This window comes from Schistocerca piceifrons, chromosome 1, assembly GCF_021461385.2.
Source record: "Schistocerca piceifrons isolate TAMUIC-IGC-003096 chromosome 1, iqSchPice1.1, whole genome shotgun sequence".
Classification (NCBI taxonomy): domain Eukaryota; kingdom Metazoa; phylum Arthropoda; class Insecta; order Orthoptera; family Acrididae; genus Schistocerca; species Schistocerca piceifrons.
Genome location: NC_060138.1, coordinates 419,023,030 through 419,044,800, shown reverse-complemented (window position 1 = coordinate 419,044,800; position 21,771 = coordinate 419,023,030). Strand labels below are relative to the sequence as shown.

At 43.0% G+C, this 21,771-nt stretch overlaps 1 protein-coding gene across 1 annotated transcript in view; it reads left to right on the top strand.

The window, feature by feature from the left end:
* LOC124731761 overlaps nucleotides 1–21,771 on the top strand; it is a 764,200-nt gene that overhangs the window by 327,012 nt on the left and 415,417 nt on the right. The window lies entirely within an intron of this gene.

Below are 21,771 nucleotides of genomic sequence, written 5' to 3'. Positions count from 1 at the left end.
TAGGTAAATGAATACTCCATGCAGATAAGACAGTACTGCACGCAGTTTATACCACGACCACGTATGCCCCGTGGAAAAATTCTTCGGATCTCTTGGTTACTTACTGGACGTTGTGGAATTACCCGCTAAGGTAATCATGCTGCACTTCGCTTGGGAATTTTGGCTTGCTGCTCGCAGTTTGTTAGTATCAATGATTTTAATACCGCGTTAATAGCTTACATTTCGTTTATTGATAGCAAAAAAACAGTGTGTTTGATCATACAAAACACTGGGGAAAGAGGTGTGAAATATCTGCCATATACAACATTCTATGGGCAAGTTTTATGAGGAATCTTTTTATGGCGCCGTGCGCGGTTTATGAGGATAGTAGCCCGTTGCGTGACACATTTAACGACTGCAAGTAACAAGTTTCCAAAATGGTGTTGTTAAAATTGTGTTTACTGGGTCGCAGAAGCCCGAGAGTACACTTTGCTTGAGTGATTTTTCACAGCTGCGCCATGAAAACTGGGCGCTAACCGTTCCCTGACATGCTATTCGTTAACTAAGTCAGATTTGGGACAGCACCTGGTGAAAGATTGCCGCAATAACTCACTCGGCGCACAGCTTGCGCCCAGATCTAAATCATTTTCCAAATGAGATTTGAAAGATGAATAACGAACGCAAAAAATGATAAAAGATATTATCTTTGAGTACTTTTTTTTTTTTTTCAAGCTGCTGCAGTTTGCTGTCAGGCTCACCATTATTATCCTATTGGCTCTCCCAAGGGCAGGGGAAAAACTGAAATTTATTATGGTATCGCAATGAAGTGAATATGAAAATCAATACCTATATATAGTTGTAGATATCTAGGGCGATTTTACGTTCTGCAGACTCTTCACAGTCCCCTTTGGCATAACGATTGTTACGAATGTTACGGGAGGGATTATTGGCAGAGACTTTTGTTTCCTCTTTGTTTTTACTTCAACTCCCACGTTCCTGCATAACTAATAATGAGCTGCTGCCTCAGACTCAAAATCTCTGGGCTCATTATTTATTGTCCGCAGATTGTAGTCTAGTGGCTAGCATTGCTGCCTCTGGATCACGGCGGTCCGAGTTCGATTCCCGGCCGGGTTAGGAATGTTCTCTGCCCGGGGACTGGGTGTTCGTGTTTTCCTCATCATTTCATCATCATCATTCGTGACAGTGGTTAGATTGGACTGTGAAAAAATTGGACTGTGTAACGATTGTCACTTTTCCGGGCACTGATGACCGCGCAGTTGACCGCCCCACAATCATCATCATCATCATCATTATCTATTAGCCCCTACCATTTTTAAATAGCCAGCATACCAACAGCTAAACATCTTCTTTTGTTTTCAAAACTTCACAGCATTAGGAACTGAACACTTGCTTTGATGCTATGTTTTGATTTGCGTTGCCGACTATACGCAAAACAAATGCCACTTCAAATACACAAACCGATCACAAATACCCCAAAACTTACACTCGAAAGTTGGCAAGAACAATAGGCAGTCTTCAAGGCAAACCAAAACGTAGCATCGAAACAAGTTCCTAATGCTGTGAAGTTCAACCACGCATTCTGTAAGTAGAATTTAAAATATTACTACGCTATAGAAAAGCAAACCACCAGAACTATGTATAACCTACATACACATGGTCTCAAAACGTAAACTACATAGTAAAAATACACTACTGGCCATTAAAGTTGCTACGCCAAGAAGAAATGCATATGATAAACGGGTATTCATCGGACAAATATACTATATTAGAACTGACATATGATCTCATTTTCACGCAATTTGGGTGCATAGATCCTGAGAAATCAGTACCCAGAACAACCACCTCTGCCCGTAATAACGGCCTTGATACGCCTGGGCATTGAGTCAAACAGAGCTTGGATGGCGTGTACAGGTACAGCTGCCCATGCAGCTTCAACACGATACCACAGTTCATCAAGAATAGTGACAGGCGTATTGTGACGAGCCAGTTGCTCGTCCACCATTGACCAGACTTTTCAATTGGTGAGAGATCTGGAGAATGTGCTGGCCAGTGCAGCAGTCGAACATATTCTGTATCCAGAAAGGCACGTACACGACCTGCAACGTGCGGTCGTGCATCATTCTTCTGAAATGTTGGGTTTCGCGGAGATCGAATGAAGGTCGTAACACATCTGAAATGTAACGTCCACTGTTCAAAGTGCCGTCAATGCGAACAAAAGGTGACCGAGACATGTAAGCAATGGCACCCCATACCATCACGCCGGGTGATACGCCAGTATGGCGCTGACGAATACACGCTTCCAATGTGCGTGACCGCTGCGGTCGCAGGTTCGAATCCTGCCTAGGGCATGGATATGTGTGATGTCCTTAGGTTCGTTAGGTTTAAGTAGTTCTAAGTTCTAGGGGACTGATGACCTCAGTTGTTAAGTCCCATAATGCTCAGAGCCATTTGAACCATTTTTTTGAACCAGTCAATCAGTAGGGATAAAGTCACACGAAAACACCAAACTCAAAAATCTACAGAAGTGAATACAATTTATTGGCTTCAATGAACACCTCGCCAAGCCCATCTCATTCACTAAACACCACCTTACAGGCCGTTACTTGGCTCCATAGCCTAAGGCGAAGTCTGAGTTTTCAGCGTGTGCACTTTCCCCTAACGGCAACATTCTCCTAGGAAACCGAATTGACTCAACCCCAAACCCACGCCCGCTTACTGAAATGCACTTTCGGATTTTCACAAATTTCTGCACTTCAAGAAATAACTTTGTTGATCACGAATGGAATACCTTCCCCAGAAACTGCGAAGAAACCATTTCCGCCCCAGAGGAAACATCCTTTCTACATCCGATGAGGGCTCCTGCCAGATTCCTCGCTTTCGCGAACTCCGAGCGCCCAAGCAAATTATTTAACCTTTAGCTCTTCCAGCCAGTCACAATCAGGAGCAGAATGAAAGCATTTCCACAGACCATTTCCTGCTCCCGCTTTTAGCACTTCTGTAGGACTCTTACAGGTTTTTCTGGCACATATGTTAGAAAACACTGGCCATTATGGTGACATCAACCTAATCGGCTGTGGTCATCACCCATTTAGACGGATTCAGGGCAATACCATTCCATAAACACCAGGCTGAAGTAGGCCTTCTTCCGCCAGAAACCGACCGTATCATAGACAATAGCCAAAACAAGCGCAAACAGGCGAGGCCCGGAAATTATATCTTACACTGGATGTATAATAATGACACAGAATGTGTTTTTTCCACTTAGTCTATTTCGAAATTGAGAAAAATATGCCGTTCCTATTGTACGTCTCATTGTTATTAGTAATATTATTATTAGTTCCTATCTAGTACTACTGTTTAAAATGTCATTCTTGGCGTCGTTACACTTGTTATTATTATTTTTACCTTCGTATTGACCGAGTGTGATCACGCAACAGTATCAGTTGCTCTTCTTTCTTAGTTGTGTCCTATTTTTCCAGGACACCTGTAACGAGTGCTAGAATGGGGTAAGTACTGCCTATCACTATTTCCCTCTCGGGTAGGAAGTTACAATCACCTTCAAATCTTCTGTCCCTGGATCTTGAGGGGGTCGCGCTGCTTCTCTTTACAGGTGTTTAGTCCGTAATTGAGGACAGTGGTGAAACTACGGATTAACGATAGCCAGTAAACACAATTAATTTAGCATATATTGCGTAAAAAGGCATAATGTGATGTAACCGTGTCACCATGTTTTATAACATGGACCCATTTTTCTGAGTGACTTGGCGAGCTGCCCCCTTGCTATAGGACGCAATGAAAACTCAATGTGATTATGGCCAGTCTCTAGAGACAGCGAGTAAAGTTTATTCGAGATGAAATGAAATGATCTTGTGGTAGAGTTGGCCGTGAGGTCCCGTCCGGGGAAGTTCGGCCCCCGGGAGCAAGTCTTACTACAGGTGCCGCTACATTGGGTGACTTGCGCGTCGGAGATGATGAGATGATGATTATAATGATGATGACGACAACAATAATACAACACCCAGTTCAAGGGCAGAGAAAAATTTCCATTCCAGCCGGGAACTGAACCCGGGCCCACAGCACGCGCGTTACCACTCAGCTAAGCGGGCGGACATGCGAGATGAATCCAGAAATCGAGAGATGCTAGCCATGAGTTGCGAAATATGAATACAGAGACAGGGGCCGAACGAGAAGGCTTGTACAGTCAATGGAGTCGCGATGCTGGATGCTCGAGATGCAGTCAGACTGACTGCAACATAGCAAACAACGTGGCTGTTGCAAGCTTCCTATCAAGAGTCATTCTGACCTAAGTGGAAGGTCTTAACATGAGGCTATTCTCAAGGTAATGGAAGAAAATATTTCCATATCAAAGCTGCTGTAACCACCGCACAATTACCGACTACGTAGCGAAGGCGTCATGGATCAGCAGCCGGAACGGCCGGAAAACATAATGTGTATCTGCAGTTAACAAAAACGTTTCTGTAGCCAACACAGCCAGCCGGGGTGGCCGAGCGGTTCTAGGCGCTACAGTCTGGAACAGCGCGACCGCTACGGTTGCAGGTTCGAATCCTGCCTCGGGCATGAATGTGTGTGATGTCCTTAGGTTAGTTAGGTTTAAGTAGTTCTAAATTCTAGGGGACTAATGACCTCAGAAGTGTCCCATAGTGCTCGGAGCCATTTGAACCATCTGAACTGTAGCCAACACAATACTGGGTGAGGTGGAGCCGTTGCTGAAACCCCAGCCTGGAGAGGCGTACGGTCTCTTGGTGCTCAAGTAGTGACACCGGTTTGGGTGTCACGTCCTACGAGTGAGAGGGAATTGCTCTGCCTCCATGACTGACGGTCTGCCTTCAACTTAAATTCATACGTAACGGCCCGTATCAACACAGAATTAATTTTTCCATCGTGTGTACTTTCCAAATTAATTAAATGCCAATTGTATGAATTACTTTGCTCCCTACAATCGATGGCCCTCCTTGCAAGCAAAACATTGGTGGTATCCATTGGCTCGAGAAAAGTAATGTAATTACATAAATCGATTGATTTAACTTTACGACTTTTTAATTAGTGTTCCACCCGATCTGGGCCTACTATCAGTGGACCCGGAATTTTGCAGGCAACGCAAATCGGGGATCGAAATCAAGAAATCAATTTTATTTGGCTCTCTTTCTGACTTGGAGAGTCATTGTGGCTGCGCCACACATTTTGTATTCCTTGAAAAAGTCTCCGTGCAATGTATTTTATGTACCTCCCCATGTTGCGTATTTGTTTCTTCCGGCCATATTGTTCCTAATTCCTTATTTTTTCTGTCTTGAAAGTCTAATTTTAGTGTTTTATTATTTAAATATTTTCTTTCGTTCGTTTTTGATTTGTTAGTACTGATTCTTTCTATTTCTTTAATACATGCTATTGTTGGCGACATTTTTCGGAAATATAAGAATAATAGTTATGCTATTCTGTTTTCATTCATACGACAGAGATGTCCAAAGGAGAACCATGCATTCCTATTTTTTTCCGTTGAAATTCTGAGATGATTGGCTGTTCGTTGTAGAAGATTTATTTGAGTAACTGCTTGTATCTGACTTTGTCCAAAGTATTGCAAAATTATCTGCAAAAGCTAAGCAAACTATCTCATTTAATTTTTTTCATCATTTTAGAATTATTGGATCAGTTTTGTGATTCTTTTTTATAGATCAAAATTCCAGATCTTTATAGGTCTCCTAAAGCTTTTTCACCTTGTCTTTCACCAGTTTTTGTTTCAAATGGCTGATGATTTCTCCCATTCATTTCACTTTAGGAACCGTATTTGTTACAATTTCACGAATTATGTTTGTTAAGTGTGCTTAAACATCAAATATTCTAATGGTTTCATTCATTGTTTCTCCGCTACAAACATTTCTCGAAACAAGAGCGCTATTGTTGTTGGTATTTGGTTATTATTAGGCCTATTATTTATTTTTATTGTTATTACTGTATAACATAATAATTATTACGTAACATGACTGGTACAAACTGCTTCACGAGTCTGTATCGGTTCAGTTGCATTTATTTCTCAAATCAAAGCGGGCAGTGCGGACTGCTGGCTGGTGGCTCAAAGTTTCTGACTCGAGGACGCGGATACCGTGAGTACCCACGGTCGCTGTCACGTACGACAGAGAAACTGTGCTCACGACCTGGTTGGCACCCTGGGGTGGTTGCAGCGCCTGCCCGGTTTATTCTGAAGCTGCGGTTTCTGGGAGTTAATCCCTGATGCACAGCTGCAAGGGGCCTTTGCCGCAAGTGTACACCTGAGAGGTGGCAAGTATCTATTGAGCACTGATGTCAACAAGATCTTGCCTTTCCGTTCCCATGAAGTCTGAGGAATTTAGCACCTTCTCAACAATATATCTGTTCGGCCAATCCTGTGTGTTCTCTCCCCCTCTAGACATTATGTGTGCTACGTGCTGCAACAGTGAAAGACGGTTAAAACTTGTTAGCAACCCAGTAAGTTATTTACGCATATTTTTTCTTCGTATCAGGGAAATTGTTGGAGCATTCACCTATAATTTCACGCTTCCAGGCACTCTTAACGTTAGTCTCTTTGACTGTAGGCTTACTGCTGCTCCCTCAACATAGTTTGGGGTGAGAACAGACAACTTTGTGTTCTTATCATTCACTTCCTGGCGTTCTGATGGTTCGTTTCCTGGCTGGCGTTCCGTGCCGACAGTGCAGTCTGAAGATGTAAGCGTTGCTTTTACTAATGGCATGAGGCGTTAGTTTCATATAGTCCGCACTGCGAGCAGATCGTATTTATCTGGATGCTTGTGCACCTTGGATGCGCAGTTCTCTTGTTGATTTGACGAGTTTTGCAGGTGAAATACTTTGATTTTATACGCCTTTGTGTTCCTATCGGTGTGCTTCAGAGAATACATAATTAGCTTCACTATGTCATGTTAATTTTGTGTGCTGTTTTGTTTTCCATAAGCCACTTTGCTATAAAATCGAGTAGTGGCTTTGAATTTGAATAAATACTTCACTATTACCTCCATTTAAGCACCCCACTTTCTACTGCTTCTCCCATGATTCGGCGATACTTATTCAACAAATATAATCATAAATACAGTAAGGTGGTGATTTAATGCGATGGTGTTCTCTTTGCGGGCAGTGGCGAAATTATGAATTGAATGTTACATACAATGCAAAGCTGTGGTGACGAGTGGGTAGCGCTCACAAGTTTTTATTTTCGAGCTCAAACCGTTACTAACGTAGATTAGTTTCACTTCTTCATCTACATCTACATGACTACTCTGCAATTCACATTTAAGTGCTTGGCAGAGGGTTCATCGAACCACAATCATACTATCTCTCTACCATTCCACTCCCGAACAGCGCGCGGGAAAAACGAACACCTAAACCTTTCTGTTCGAGCTCTGATTTCTCTTATTTTATTTTGATGATCATTCCTATCTTTGTAGGTTGGGCTCAACAAAATATTTTCGCATTCGGAAGAGAAAGTTGGTGACTGAAATTTCGTAAATAGATCTCGCCGCGACAAAAAACGTCTTTGCTTTAATGGCTTCCATCCCAACTCGCGTATCATATCTGCCATACTCTCTCCCCTATTACGTGATAATACAAAACGAGCTGCCCTTTTTTGCACCCTTTCGATGTCCTCCGTCAATCCCACCTGGTAAGGATCCCACACCGCGCAGCAATATTCTAACAGAGGACGAACGAGTGTAGTGTAAGCTGTCTCTTTAGTGGACTTGTTGCATCTTCTAAGTGTCCTGTCAATGAAACGCAACCTTTGGCTCGCCTTCCCCACAATATTATCTATGTGGTCTTTCCAACTGAAGTTGTTCGTAATTTTAACACCCAGGTACTTAGTTGAATTGACAGCCTTGAGAATTGTACTATTTATCGAGTAATCGAATTCCCACGGATTTCTTTTGGAACTCATGTGGATCACCTCACACTTTTCGTTATTTAGCGTCAACTTCCACCTGCCACACCATACAGCAATCTTTTCTAAATCGCTTTGCAACTGATACTGGTCTTCGGATGACCTTACTAGACGGTAAATTACAGCATCATCTGCGAACAACCTAAGAGAACTGCTCAGATTGTCACCCAGGTCATTTATATAGATCAGGAACAGCAGAGGTCCCAGGACGCTTCCCTGGGGAACACCTGATATCACTTCAGTTTTACTCGATGATTTGCCGTCTATTACTACGAACTGCGACCTTCCTGACAGGAAATCACGAATCCAGTCGCACAACTGAGACGATACCCCATAGGCCCGCAGCTTGATTGTCACTACTTAATTAATCTGTTATGCCGAAATATTTGTATCTATAAATCACTTGTTGCAACGTATATACAACCAATATGTAACGTAGCTGCAACAACTATTGCCTACGTTCGTCAGTGAAAATGGGCTCGATAAGCAATCTGAGCTAATCAATAAACGAAATCTAACCTGAATAACACTGTGTGCGTGTTGTATGAGTGTCAGTTTCACTGCCATTTAAACCCTCAGCAGATCGCTACATGAAAAACTTGAAACTAATATTTGGATAAGCTGTCTGACTACGTATTTGAATAAGAATTTACAAATGATACAGAATATGGCTTGTGCAGTCGAGTTTAATGGATTACAGTACATGACATGTTGTGGTATGTCAGTGTCTCTGTTTTGGCCCTAAGTCTTACACTCGTCTCTTTAGATAACCACCATTTCCATTAGGTTTACAGTAATGCGCAGCAGCATGCAGTAGCAGCGATTAAAGCTTATTGTTTCTACGAATAAATTTCATAAATAGGGGTTTGGCTGATTGTCAGTTTAACAAATTACTTAAATTTCAAAGTTACATTAACATTTAGTAACCACAACATGGTATTCAGAGGTGGAGAATTATTATTATTATTTGGAGGATAAGGAGGCTGACAAGGAAAACATGGGATTATTGCAGACTCGGACTAACAATAACGGGCAACTGTTTTTGCACTGTGCTTCTGAATTTTTACTTGAATTCCATCTTCAAACTTAGTTAAGCCATCTAAATCTGTTCTGGCTATATAAATGAAATGAGGCCTTGAGTGTGGTAAGATCTGCCATCACAGACTTGAGGTCAGGGTCACACGTCTCCTGTCTCCGAGCTCTCGACCGACACCACTACTTCCACTCTCACAGACAGACCTCTTCTCACAACAAGGCTTAGAATCGCGCTCCCGTGTTTCGCCCTCAGGTTATTGTTAGCGATATCTGAGTGCTTACACAATGCAAAGAATTGTTCTCAATGTAATGGAGAGTTCTGACACACTCCTTACATCGTTCGTTACAAGAGAAGTCCTGAAGGTTCATCAGATCGATTAAACAAATAAGACAAAACATATTCAGGCCAAAGGCTGCGGCCATTGGTAACAGTCGATAAAATAGAGGAGTGAACGGAGGGAGGAGGAACGCTTGAGAGATGGCAGAGTAAAGTATTTTCATTTTGCGTGTTCTTGCATTCTTTGTCACCTTTTACGTGAGTCATGGACCCATACTTAACCAGCGGTTAATTAGCTCTGTCGTGGAATTGACATTCTCGTGCAACTCGAGTAATTCACGATTATTTATTTTGGCCCACGGTATTCGCTGTCATTGCATCTAACAACCGTATAACTGTTCTTTCCTCTCACATTTTACGCCGTCGCTTGATAAGAGAGTCACAAATCTGGCTCCTGGGTTAATTAAATTTACAAAAAAAAAAATGGTTCAAATGGCTCTGAGCACTATGGGACTTAACTTCTGAGGTCATCAGTCCCCTAGAACTTAGAACTACTTGAACCTAACTAACCTAAAGACATCACACACATCCATTCCCGAGGCACGATTCGAACCTGAACCGTAGCGGTCACGCGGTTCCAGACTGTAGCGCCTAGAACCGCTCGGTCACCCGGCCGGGCGGGATTAGCCGAGCAGTCTAGGGGGCTGCAGTCATGGACTGTACCGCTAATCCCGCCGGAGGTTCGAGTCCTCCCTCGGGCATGGGTGTGTGTGTTTGTCCTTAGGATAATTTAGGTTAAGTAGTGTGTAAGCTTAGGGACTGATGACCTTAGCAGTTAAGTCCCATAAGGTTTCACACACATTTGAACATTTGAACCACCCCGGCTGGCTTAAAGTTACAGCTCGAGCCTGCAATCTGATGAATACTTTCTCTCGAAAATATTACACAACGGTGAAATAGTTAAATGAAACGTAACTGAACGCAGAAATGAGGGACATACTGTCTTTATAACATCTATTGAGATTGATTTTCTATTAATTGTCTTTTAAATTGGTTTTTTCTTCAAACGTTCAGTACGTTTAGAAGCAGCAATTAAAGCTGTAAAGGTTCTCGACTACTTGCTTACATGAAGACGAGCTATTATATTACTCTGTCGTCAAGTGCAGTAAAACGGCAATTGTGGAAGCAGAAATGTACGAGTAGTATGTTGAATTGTGCGTATACTGGGGGTAAAGAGCTACGGCAGTAGTCCAAATAGTTAATGGAGCAATGTTTGGCCGCCTCCTGAGTGCCAATGAATCGAAACCTCATGTCTCGTCAGGAATTGTCAGGAATGGGCACTGTAATGTATTAATGATACTCATATACGTGAGAATGGCGGCTAAAATTCCCATCTAGACTTGGACCTACCGTGCCTTCCACAAACTGCTTAAAGTTAATGCCGCGAGGGTTCCATTTATTCCCGCATCCTTCCTTAACGGTATTTCAGTCTCTTCTGTAATGACCTAATAGTCAAAGTGACGTTAACACCCAGACTTCCTTCCTTCGGTATTTATTTTGGAATGTATTCTGTTGAATGGATTTTCTCATTTATTTACAAGCCGTTTAATTTGTTAACTTATTCGCAGTACTCTATACTTCCAAATGTGCAAAAATTCCTTTCAAATTACGTGAAAATCGCTCATACAACGTAATGTAATATATGTTGTTTAACCTCCACAGCTATAATATAGCGCTGAGGAGCATGTTCTAGTGGTGGGCAAATCGAGAACCGAGAACTTCAATGTTTCCTATTCCAACAGTTTCTCGTTCTCGCGAATCGACCTCGGTCCGCAGTGATCGTCTCGTTCTCGTGAAACTACCTCGGTTTTCGGTTTCTGGTTCTCGCTTCTCAGTTCTTGCTTTCAAATTCTCGGTTTTCGGATCTCGTTTATGACTTCTCGTTTCTTAGTTCTCATTTGCTAGTTCTCGCTTCCTGCCTCCCACTTTTCAGATCTCGGCTTGTATTCGTTTTCGTTTGTAAAAACAAGACCAAAGTTTTCGTTCGGTTTTCAAATTTGTATTTGTTTTCTCCTTGTGCCTGCTCCCTTTTACTGCAGGAATCCGGGCAACTTGACTGATCAGTTTCTATGTTAAAAAATTAGAACGCTGAAATATGTATTAAAACACATAATACAGTTTCCAGCCGCCGTGTAGTCCACGCCTAGACAGCCAAGATGCGTATTTAGCTGCTTCTATGTTTTCTTTGCGGTACATTTCTTAAATTTCGTGTGTGATTTCTCTCTGTTTAAGAGGTTTGTTCTCACGTTTTGATAACTAAAGTGTTGTCAGGCAATCTATAGCACAGTTTTCATTTCTGCTGAACAGCCATCCAGCTGCACAGCTCATGAGGCGTCAGCTTCCATTGATGTCGCATCAGTAGGTTAACAAGTTGCATATCTAGGTTTCTGTCTGTGCTTCTATAGGCATTTCTTTAGTTAGTTATGCTGGAAAGGTTAGGATGTGTGGAAGCTGCGTGCGGCCGCTTGAGTATCTGGCCGCAGTTTGAAAACATCTGGAAGTGCTTTCTGCTACGGTCAGTCGTCTTCCAGCACCTGCCTCGGGGTGTAGCGTTGGCGGAGAATCTGGCTCGTTGCATGAGGCACCTCAATTAACGCTTGTTTCCCCCACGGGCTCTGCGGCCGAGACACCTCCCAGTATACCCCGTATGATGGATTCCCTCTCACAGGAGAAAGAGTGGCGCTGGTAACACGTTCGCGTTCATTTGCCTGACCTCGTCCATTTACCCTACGTGTTGATAGGTGGCATCTCCCTCACCAGGGTCCGAGCAGGCATACTTGAGCTGTGTTTGCTGGTTATCAGGAGCTCCAACTTTAGGATCGCCATGGAGCCCCTTAGGGTCTCAACCAAATGCTTCGTCGACTCTGTGGTGGTCTGGGCTACAGATTTCTGGACCTGCGTTATAGGGTCCGAAATTGTAGAACTCCTCTTCATGGGTCACGTGTGCACTACACAAAGGAAGCAGCTACATAGGTAACTTGTGGAGTGCTCTTAGGGTTTTTTTAGGCTGAGGGATAGCTTGAGGTTCTCTGATGAACAATTGCCAGGCGACTCGAACATAGCGAAATCAGCGTTCAGAATAAAGATACTTCAGCTGTTCAAATGGTTCAAATGGCTCTGAGCACTATGGGACTTAACATCTGAGGTCATCAGTCCCCTAGAACTTAGAACTACTTTAACCTAACTAACCTAAGGACATCACACACTTCCATGCCCGAGGCAGGATTCGAACCTGCGACCGTAGCGGTCGCGCGGTTCCAGACTGAAGCGCGTAGAACCGCTCGGCCACATCGGCCGGCATACTTCAGCTGTCAACATTTTATTAGTAAATTGTCTAAGTATTCGTAACAAAGTTCCCAAATTTACTGCCCTCCAGGAAAGTTCTAGCGCTCAAATTATTCTTAGGACCAAGAGCTAGCTGCAATCTGAATTGGATAGCTCTGAGATATGTAGCGATTCGGGGAACGCATATAAAATGGCTCTGAGCATTATGGGACTTAACATCTGAGGTCATCAATCCACTAGAACTTAGAACTACTTAAACCTAACTAACCTAAGGACACCACATACACATCCATGCCCGAGGCAGGATTCGAACCTGCGACCGTAGCAGTCGCGCGGTTCTGGACTGAAGCGCCTAGAACCGCTCGTCCACCGCGCCCGGCGAACGTATATCGGAAAGACAAATTACAGGCCATAGCAGTGGGAGTGTTCACTGCAGTTAACAAAAAAATTGTCTCTACTGAGGCAGAAGTTGAGTGAGACAGTGAAGTTATGTATCGCGTTCAACAGGTGTAGGTGAAGCCAGGTTAATTGTTGGATGTTTTTACCAGTTGCTCAGCTCCGCTGTGACAGTTCTAGTCATTCAAAGAATCTTTATGGCCAGTAGTGCGTAAATACCCAAATCATGCATTGCTAGTTAGAAGCGACTTTAATCTGCTGAGTATAGTCTGGGATGTCTATGTTCAAAAATGTTCAAATGTGTGTGAAATCTTATGGGACTTAACTGCTAAGGTCATCAGTCCCTAAGCTTACACAGTACATAACCTAAATTATCCTAAGGACAAACACACACACCCATGCCCGAGGGAGGACTCGAACCTCCGCCGGGACCAGGGGTGTCTATGGATACATTGCTGGTGAACAGACAGACCGTCGTGCGAAGTACTTTTGAACACGTTTTATGAAAACTGTTTTGAGCAGCTAGTTTGGCAGACCATATGCAATGGAAATATTTTAGATCTCGTAGCTACAACCAGGCCCGACTTAATCGACGGCGTCAGTATTGAGACAGGAGTCAGTGACCAGCATGTCATCATAGCAGCTTTGGTTACTGAAGTTAATAAATAAGTCAAGAAGGCTACGAGAGTATTTCTCCTAGAAAGAGCTGGTAGACAGTTCTTAGCACCCCACTTAATTGACATAATTTAGTTCCAGTACGATAGACAGAGAGAAATTACGGGCGACGTTTAAACGGACAGTAAATCATACTCTGGAGAAATACGTGCCGTGTAAGTTTATTAAGGACGGTAAAGTCTCACCGTGGTTTAACAATGAAATTCAGAGAATTCCGAAGAAGCAAAGGCTGTTGCACTCTCAGTTCAAAAGAAACGCGCAAAAGACGACTGGCGAAAGTTAATAGAAAATCGAGCGGCTGTAAAAATATCGATGCGCGAAGCTCACAACTACCATCGTCATACTTTAACAGTAGACTGCCGACAATCCGAGAAAATTATGGTCCTTCGTAAAATCGCTAACTGGGTGTAAGGCTTCTGTCCAGTCACTCGTTGACCAGTCTAAGATGGCAGTAGAAGATAGCAAAAGCAAAGCCAAAGTTTTAAATTCCGCGTTCACGAAGTCGTTCACGCAGGAGAATCGTACATACATACCATCGTTTCACCATCGGATCCTGAAAGAAAGGAGTTTCTTTCAGAAATCCTAGCTCTGCAAGTTTCACAGGAGAGCTTCTGTGAAGTTTGGAAGGTAGGAGACGAGGTACTGCCGGAATTAAAGCTGTGAGACCGCCTAGTGAGTCGTGCTTGAGTAGCTCAGTTGGTAGGGCACAGGCCAGCGAAAGGCAAAGCTTCCGAGTTCGAGTCTCGGTCCGGCACAGTTTTAATCCGTCAGGAAGTTTAATAGCACTGCTGTATTACAAGAGTAAATGACCCTAGTTTTTAAGCTGTTATCAAGTTTTAAACGTGACTCTCGGTAACTTTGTCAACTAAGTGATCAATAGATCAGGACCCGAATCAAAAGGATGGACGGGAGGGGGGCGGGCGGGTAGTATTAGCGACTAATTTAGTGGAGGTCGCGGGAAGGAGCCCAGCTTGGGTATCATGTTTAACATGAGACCTTGCCAATTGGAGTGGATCAGAATAATTGTATCAACTGTCGGACTTTAGTTAGATGTGGTATATATTGCTGGTTGGATACATCATGTCGATAATCTGAAACATTTATGACAAATGATGATTGTCGTCCTTCCGTGGTACACTCATAAATATTCGCACATAAAGTGATGATGTTATGTTCTCTGAATTTGTATTCGTTCTAAGTAATGATTCTCCATCATGAACAGGAAAAGGGGAGCTGACTGCGATCGTCGCATTTGATATCCTGCAGTTGACAACTATCCATGCTATAGATATCATGACGAAAAGTAACAATAATGTAGCACAAAGTGTCCAGATATCTGCAGAATTTTCCGTCGTTAAGGCAACCGTATACTTCCGTGTATCAGTTTTACGATTTGTGAGACGACATGTGTAACTTACTTCCTAAAGACGCTACGTATACTCCGAATATAGCCTTCCATGACGATACGAGCACTGCGCAAGACTGACGCATTGTCGGAAGAGAGTACATGCGGGTTTCCTACATACACAGCTCTGCTTTAGTACTGATAACAGGTACATTGCAAAGTCCTACTGAAATTACACGACAACTGGAAACGTGCTCCGAAGTTGAAGTATGCTTAACGGTACGACTGTTACGGGAAAGACATCTAAAATGTATCATGTCCGAAAGAACAGACACCACGCAATTATATAATTAATTCGCCTAGCTGGGAAATGGATCCACCTTCTTAAGTGCGGACGCACAAATACATCCGACTTTCTGTGGGGATCTCAGAGTAGCGAGCGTGGAGGGAATGGACAGGGACTGCCGATAGGTAGCGCTCGATCGGAGTGTGAATCGACCGTCAGACGTGCCGAGACAGTCCGCGCAGTTATAGTAACGCGGTGTGTCGAAGGCGCAGTGGTTAACGCACCTGTAGTGTCCAGGAGATCCCGTGTTCGAATCTTGGTCCGGTACACATTTCCATTCATCGCTGCTGATTCCGCGTAATGGCCCGATGCAGTGGACAGCAGTTATCCCTTTCCTTTCCCCCCCCCCCCCCCCTTTCGTGCTTCCTCTCTCCACCTTCAATTTACATACAATGTCTAAATTGCTTACAGGTTCACCGTGATATTCTTGCAATATTTCGACGTCCAACCATAGTGAAATGGTGCTGACAATTTGACAAACGTCGCCCGGATGTGGGTGATGTGATGCTGATCGAGAATGAAGGCCATGGACATCGGCCTCCGACGACAATGTCCCGGCAACCTTATCTGTAAGCTGAAAGACCAACCTAGTGGCCGGGGGGGGGGGGGGGGGGGTGTAGCGGCGGAGCGGCAAGAGAGAATTCTCCAGCGACGAAGACGTTAATGCAAGGTTTCTCGAATGGGCCCGCGACCAAGGAGCAAATTTCTATCGTCCAAGAATTAAACGATTCGTCGAACTTTCCGACCACTGTTTACAGACTCTGTGACTATGTTGCAAAATAGTGCCATGCATCTGTGTTACTTCGAATTACAGTGCAGTATTCGATAAAACTTACTTGCTTGCCATAATAACGTGTAAGTTACTTTTTAAGTCCCGTCGTATATAAGCGAATTCGCAGTACTAAAAATGGTTTGTCATCTATGGCATAAGCACAGTCCATGTAACACATTACATTTAGAGTTATTACGAGAAATAGTGCCGGTGATGTTTATGGGGAACCCTCGTCAAAACTTAACGGTCACAGTGATATATTTCTGGAAGGCAGTTACGTACATTAACATCAACACTATTGCTCAAAACAATCATAATTTCTAATAACAGGCAATCGGACTGAATGTGGGTAGAAAAATGGTTCAAATGGCTCTAAGCACTATGGGACTTAACATCTGAGGTCATCAGTCCCCTAGACTTAGAACTTCTTAAACCTGACTAACCTAAGGACATCACACACATCTATGCCCGAGGCAGGATTCGAACCTGCGACCGTAGCAGCAGCGCGGTTCCGGACTGAAACGCCTAGAACCACTCGGCCACAACGGCCGGCGAATGTGGGTAGAATTAACTAAGTAAGTTAAAGAAAATATTAAGTAAAAACCAGTGTATGTGTAAATTTAGACCTCACAAAAGTAAAACCAGATTACCTGAAACTTTCAGGATTAATGAGATACAGCAAATTGAATTAAAATGGCAATGCTAGTCGCATGTCCAAGTGACACTTTCAAATTCACTTCAATTTCAACACAGGTTGCAAGGAACAGACTTGACAAGAACAACACAACAGGACTCATTCACTCACTCATTCGTATTAAACACTTTTAGCAATATTAGGTAACGTAATAAATGTAGGAGATCAAGTACTTCAGTAATGAATAGGGCCAATGCAGTAGGGTTCCTATCTAAATTGATGCTCGTTGCAGTGCAGCGCAGCGCAGAATGTCTTTAGCAATTTTATACTGTTTACTGATGTGTCGTTTACGCTGTTCTAGTGGTTCTTAACGTTAAACTTATTCATCAGACACAGGAACTGTTTCTTCTATTGGGTGAATCACTATACTCGAACGCAAGATTTAGCTTTGCTAATTCAGCCTATCTACTAGCTTTAGTCTTTATAAATGGAACGTGTGACAAAGTTTACAGCCAAAATACATTACTTTCCTAGAAAGAGTATGGAGGCGGCGCATTACTGGGGACGCTGACAAGTAAAGTCCACGCTGGCATCGGCTCATCTGTGTGCGCACCGCCTCTCACTTGCATCTTAGTCTCCAACTGGTTGGGCCCGTCTCCTCAAGCGAATTACATGGGTCATGGCAGCTTCTGCGCTTGCCGAGCAGCAGTGGCCGCGACCGCGTCACCTCTTTCGCTACGACCGTACTGTTCTCGTGCCCAATTTTCTCGTTTGCGCTTAGCGCTTTTACAGTGGTTTTCCGAAACGACAATACTGACCCACCATTATATGTCCACCCACGCGCCACAAACCACTGTGAAGTGTATGGCATTAGGTATGTAAGTAGGCTGTTTAGGTTCTTATATTGGTAACGCCGCCGCCACGTAGCGCTCTGTATGAAAATCACTGGCTGTGCTGTGTGCAGTCTGTGGCTGGTTGGCATTGTTGTAATACTCGCTATTGTAGCGTTGGGCAGTTGGCTGTTAACAGCGCGTAGCGTTGTGCAGTTGGAGGTGAGCCGTCAGTAGTGGTGGATGTGGGGAGTGAGATGGCGGAGTTTTGAGAGCGGATGATCTGGACAGAGACAGTAAATTTGTAAGACTAGATGTCATGAACTGATATATATATTATGACTTTTGAACACTATTAAGGTAAATACACTGTTTGTTCTCTATCAAAATCTTTCATTTGCTAACTATGCCTATCAGTAGTTAGTGCCTTCAGTAGTTTGAATCTTTTATTTAACTGGCAATAGTGGCGCTCGCTGTATTGCAGTAGTTCGAGTAACGAAGATTTTTTGTGAGGTAAGTGATTTGTGAAAGGTACAGGTTAATGTTAGTCAGGGCCATTCTTTTGTAGGGATTTTTGAAAGTCAGATTGCGTTGCGCTAAAAATATTGTGTGTCAGTTTAAACACAGTCATGTATAATATTTATAAGGGGACGTTTAAGGTACTTCGCACTGTGCCAGTTATTAGTAGTTTAAACTCCTCTGTACGCTCTCTAATTGGTCTCATCGTTTCTTCGCGATCCAAGCGGGAACGATAGTAATGGAATGGACTATTTCTCTAGGTTCGCAACTTACAGCCAGTTCTAAAAACCTTTTAAGTATTTTTTCACGAGATAGTTCGCATCTATCTTCTAGCGTCTGCCAGTTCAGTAGTATTTGTTACACCTGATAGGTCCTATGACTTAACGGTTTCCATTTGTGACTCACTGATAATATAGTCATAGGATTCGATATTTGTACCTTTTCAAAAGGTTATAATTTTACATTTCCGAACATTTTGCACCTCTTTGAAACCTTATCAATATTCTACAGAATATTTGTGAAGCTTTTTTTTATTTGTTTTAGACATTCTTTATTGTATATAGCCGCATCATCTGTTCAAAAATGTTCAAATGTGTGTGAAATCTTATGGGACTTAACTGCTAAGGTCATCAGTCCCTAAGCTTACACACTTTTTTTTTTTTGGTCATCAGTCTACTGACTGGTTTGATGCGGCCCGCCACGAATTCATTTCCTGTGCTAACCTCTTCATCTCAGAGTAGCACTTGTAACTACTTCCTCAATTATTTGCTTGACGTATTCCAATCTCTGTCTTCCTCTACAGTTTTTGCCCTCTACAGCTCCCTCTAGTACCATGGAAGTCATTCCCTCATGTCTTAGCAGATGTCCTATCATCCTGTCCCTTCTCCTTATCAGTGTTTTCCACATATTCCTTTCCTCTCCGATTCTGCGTAGAACCTCCTCATTCCTTACCTTATCAGTCCACCTAATTTTCAACATTCGTCTATAGCACTACATCTCAAATGCTTCGATTCTCTTCTGTTCCGGTTTTCCCACAGTCCATGTTTCACTACCATACAATGCTGTACTCCAGACGTACATCCTCAGAAATTTCTTCCTCAAATTAAGGCCGGTATTTGATATTAGTAGACTTCTCTTGGCCAGAAATGCCTTTTTTGCCATAGCGAGTCTGCTTTTGATGTCCTCCTTGCTCCGTCCGTCGTTGGTTATTTTACTGCCTAGGTAGCAGAATTCCTTAACTTCATTGACTTAGTGACCATCAATCCTGATGTTAAGTTTCTCGCTGTTCTCATTTCTACTACTTCTCATTACCTTCGTCTTTCTCCGATTTACTCTCAAACCATACTGTGTACTCATTAGACTGTTCATTCCGTTCAGCAGATCATTTAATTCTTCTTCACTTTCACTCAGGATAGCAATGTCATCAGCGAATCGTATCATTGATATCCTTTCACCTTGTATTTTAATTCCACTCCTGAACCTTTCTTTTATTTCCATCATTGCTTCCTCGATGTACAGATTGAAGAGTAGGGACGAAAGGGTACAGCCTTGTCTTACACCCTTCTTAACACGAGCACTTCGTTCTTGACCGTCCACTCTTATTATTCCCTCTTGGTTGTTGTACGTATTGTATATGACCCGTCTCTCCCTATAGCTTACCCCTACTTTTTTCAGAATCTCGAACAGCTTGCACCATTTTACATTGTCGAACGCTTTTTCCAGGTCGACAAATTCTATGAACGTGTCTTGATTTTTCTTTAGCCTTGCTTCCATTATTAGCCGTAACGTCAGAATTGCCTCTCTCGTCCCTTTACTTTTCCTAAAGCCAAACTGATCGTCACCTAGCGCATTCTCAATTTTCTTTTCCATTCTTCTGTATATTATTCTTGTAAGCAGCTTCGATGCATGAGTTGTCAAGCTGATTGTGCGATAATTCTCGCACTTGTCAGCTCTTGCCGTCTTCGGAATTGTGTGGATGATGCTTTTCCGAAAGTCAGATGGTATGTCGCCAGACTCATATATTCTACACACCAACGTGAATAGTCGTTTTGTTGCCACTTCCCCCAATGGTTTTAGAAATTCTGATGGAATGTTATCTATCCCTTGTGCCTTATTTGACCGTAAGTCCTCCAAAGCTCTTTTAAATTCCGATTCTAATACTGGATCCCCTATCTCTTCTAAATCGACTCCTGTTTCTTCTTCTATCACATCAGACAAATCTTCACCCTCATAGAGGCTTTCAGTGCATTCTTTCCACCTATCCGCTCTCTCCTCTACTTTTAACAGTGGAATTCCCGTTGCACTATTAATGTTACCACCGTTGCTTTTAATGTCACCAAAGGTTGTTTTGACTTTCCTGTATGCTGAGTCTGTCCTTCCGACAATCATATCTTTTTCGATGTCTTCACATTTTTCCTGCAGCAATTTCGTCTTAGCTTCCCTGCACTTTCTATTTATTTCATTCCTCAGCGACTTGTATTTCTGTATTCCTAATTTTCCCGGAACATGTTTGTACTCCCTCCTTTCATCAACCAACTGAAGTATTTCTTCTGTTACCCATGGTTTCTTCGCAGCTACCTTCTTTGTACCTATGTTTTCCTTCCCAACTTCTGTGATGGCCCTTTTTAGAGATGTCCATTCCTCTTCAACTGTACTGCCTACTGCGCTATTCCTTATTGCTGTATCTATAGCGTTAGAGAACTTCAAACGTATCTCGTCATTCCTTAGTACTTCCGTATCCCACTTCTTTGCGTACTGATTCTTCCTGACTAATGTCTTGAACTTCAGCCTACTCTTCATCACTACTATATTGTGATCCGAGTCTATATCTGCTCCTGGGTACGCCTTACAATCCAGTACTACTTATCCTAAATTATCCTAAGGACAAACACAAACACACACACCCATGCCCGAGGGAGGACTCGAACCTCCGCCGGGACCAGCCGCACAGTCCATGACTGTAGCGCCTTAAACCGCCCGGCGACTCCGGCGCGGCGCGCATCATCTGTGAAGTCTTTGATGTTACTACTAGTATTATCTGGAAGTAATTCAAATATAACATGGACAGCAAGGGTAACAGCACCCTTCCCTGGAGCACACCTGAAGTTACATCTGTGTCTGTCGATGACGCTCCATCCAAAATAGTGTGCTGCGTCCTTACCACCGAGACCTCCTTAGCCCAGTCACAAATTTCGATCGATAGCCCATACTATAGAACGCATATTTTTGTCCAAAGTGTCTACGAAATGCTCTGGTTAAAACAGAACCTAAGTCAGCCGCAAATTCTGTATGGAATCTGATAGGAATTCCACTGGGAATGGAGCTTGTTCAGTTTTAGCGATTTCAACTGTTTCTCAACGCCGGTGACACTAATATCTGTTTCATTCATCTTTGCATTGGTGCAGGAATTAAATTGGTGCAATACCCCTGGAGTTTTCTTTCTAAAGAAACCTTTGAGTTCAGCATTTCGTGTTCTGCCTTGCTACTCTCAATTTCAGTTTGTGTCATCCGTACCTATATGGAAAGTACGTTTCATCGTACTAACACCCTTTACTTATGACCAGAATTTATTTGGCTTTTGTGAGGGAGATTTCTGTAATATTCTGATACTATAGTCGTTAAAAGGTTCGCGCATTGCCCTCTTGTTAGCCAAACGCGT